Genomic DNA, 2,500 nt, shown 5'->3' with positions numbered 1-2,500 from the left:
CCGGGCGGCAGGCAAACACCTGATCCTATTATGAGAGCTCCCCCCTTCCCTCTCCCTCTCCCTCTCCCCCACCTTCCCCCACCCCATCCCTAGAATGGCAGATACGCTGTACGTCCCACGACCCCCCCCCCCAAGCCCATGATCAGGTAGGGGGGGCACGTCAGGTTTGGTTATGTCGACGTCCCTCCTTAGCGTGCTTAGAGGGGGTCTAACCCTCCTTATCCATCACCTGTAGACTTTTAAAAGGACCTGTAAGAGGACCTGTAAGGGGACCTGTGCGAGTACCTATAAGGGGACCTGGAAGTAGCCTGTAAGTGGTCTGCAAGTGGATCTGTAAGTGCACCTAAAAGAGGAATTGTAAGTAACCTACAAGTAGATATGTAAAAAGGCTTGTAAGTGGACCTATAAATGATCTGACAAGGATTTGAATATTACACTAATAACAGAATTAAAACTATTCCTACTTACAAAGGTCCTGACTCTCACACTCGCGGCAGAACTAATGCCATGATGACCACTTGATACTACCCAGAAAATAATAAACAAATGTTTTGTTTCTCCCGGCCATCCTGAAGGAGTCGTTAGCCCCGCCCACCACGAGGATCCTGGTTCCCCAAGCCGCCCACGCTGCTGGCGATGACATCTATCACACGCACCCTCACCGCCCACCCACTTGAGGCTGATCCACTCGCCACAGAAGTGCTCTGAAGAGGCCCGGGTAATGGATGAAGCGGCATACCTCATTCACCAACTTGGGGTAATGAAAATCTGGGAGAAGGAATATCTGCATGATGCGAAAAAATAAATTAACCTTCATGAAGTATACAGCGACAGCCAATATTTGCGATTGATTATATTTGTTTTTGTATGTCCACAAAAGGATGAGTCTTCTTCATCTGAGATCCAAACCCCGCAACATTTTGCCTCAAAAACGAGTATCTAACCATAAAAAAACTATAAAATATCTATTAATATACAATCCGACTTTCCTTGCATTTAATACCAGCACAACAGAAAGTGCGGTCGCGAAGTGCAGATTTCCCGCCAAAACCACAGAGCCATTATGAACGTAATGGCGTAACACGATCTCTGAGGCCATCTCTGAGGCCGATGAAAAAAGGCGTTCATGCTAATGGGCGGGATCGAGTGGTCATCCGAAACCAGAATCAACAAACGGTCATTTGTCATGGGCGATCGTCCCCGCCATGGCACGACGTGAAAATCGTTTTAGCACCTGTTCGACATGACGAAAAAAAAAGAATCCGTTGTCCGAATCGCTGTCTGAGTGGCTTCGTGCTATGACCGTAATCGGAGTCAATGGATTGAGTGGACGAACAACCAACCTATTCGATGAATGCCTCACTGACCAACCCGCCAGCGGTGTGCAAGCCGGCTCTGCTTGGCTCAACATGAATGAATTTATAGCAATCTCATCTTGCACATTACTGCCAATCCTTCTTGCACTAACATCCGCACCCGGGCCGACCCCCGCGTCTCTCCTGAGGCCCTCGCACACCTCGAGATGGCCTCCTCACTCCGAGGACTTCAACTCGGCCCTCCCAAGACACACCGCCGTTTTTGTCTTAGTCTATGGTTGTATCCCTGTCTGTCTGTCTGTCTGTCTGTCTGTCTGTCTGTCTGTCTGTCTGCCTGCCTGCCTGCCTGCCTGCCTGCCTGCCTGCCTGCCTGCCTGCCTGCCTGTCTGTCTGTCTGCCTGCCTGTCTGTCTGCCTGTGTCTGTCTCTAGCTCTGTATGTCTGCCTGTCTTTGTCCTGTTATTTACTTGCTTGCTTGTCTGCCTGCCTGCCTGGTTGCCTGCCTGCCTGCCTGCCTGCCTGCCTGCCTGCCTGCTTGTCTGCCTGCCAGCCTGCCTGCCTGCCTGCTTGCTTACCTGCCTGCTTACCTACCTACCTACTTGCCTGTTTGTCTGCCTGCCTGCCTGCCTGCTTGCCTGCCTGCCTGCCTGCCTGCCTGCCTGCCTGCCTGCCTGCTTGTCTGCCTGCCAGCCTGCCTGCCTGCCTGCTTGCTTACCTGCCTGCTTACCTACCTACCTACTTGCCTGTTTGTCTGCCTGCCTGCCTGCCTGCCTGCCTGCCTGCCTGCCTGCCTGCCTGCCTGCCTGCCTGCCTGCCTGCCTGCCTGCCTGCCTGCCTGCCTGTCTCCCCATTTCTCAGCGGACAAGTCACTCCCATCTAAAAACTGGTTTTCCGCCGACTTCCCGCATTTGATAAAATCTCACTTTATAGGCACCGAGGCAAATCAAAGTTCCCTTTCACTTGTTTACACCTTATATCCCGCACAAGCATAGAATATCCCTTTACTCCCCCCTCTTCCCATCGTACCCGCCCTCTGCCCCTCTCCCTTCCCCTCCCCCCAACCCGCCCAGCCTTCCCCTCTCCGCCCCACGCCCCTTCACATCCACCCTCACCAGCAGGCCACAGGCGCCCTTCAGCCGAGCGGGGTAGACTTACATGGTCGAGCACAGGAGATCACATGACACC

The 2,500-nt window shown here is 53.0% G+C and overlaps 1 protein-coding gene across 3 annotated transcripts in view; it reads right to left on the bottom strand.

Annotated features, from left to right (window-relative positions):
• Nucleotides 1-2,500, bottom strand: part of Pax (paxillin) — a 189,551-nt gene that overhangs the window by 185,319 nt on the left and 1,732 nt on the right. The window lies entirely within an intron of this gene.

The sequence above is a fragment of the Penaeus vannamei genome, chromosome 19 (assembly GCF_042767895.1).
Source record: "Penaeus vannamei isolate JL-2024 chromosome 19, ASM4276789v1, whole genome shotgun sequence".
In the NCBI taxonomy this organism is placed as follows: domain Eukaryota; kingdom Metazoa; phylum Arthropoda; class Malacostraca; order Decapoda; family Penaeidae; genus Penaeus; species Penaeus vannamei.
The sequence above is the reverse complement of the archived record's forward strand: the minus strand, read 5'-3'. Positions and strand labels throughout refer to the sequence as shown.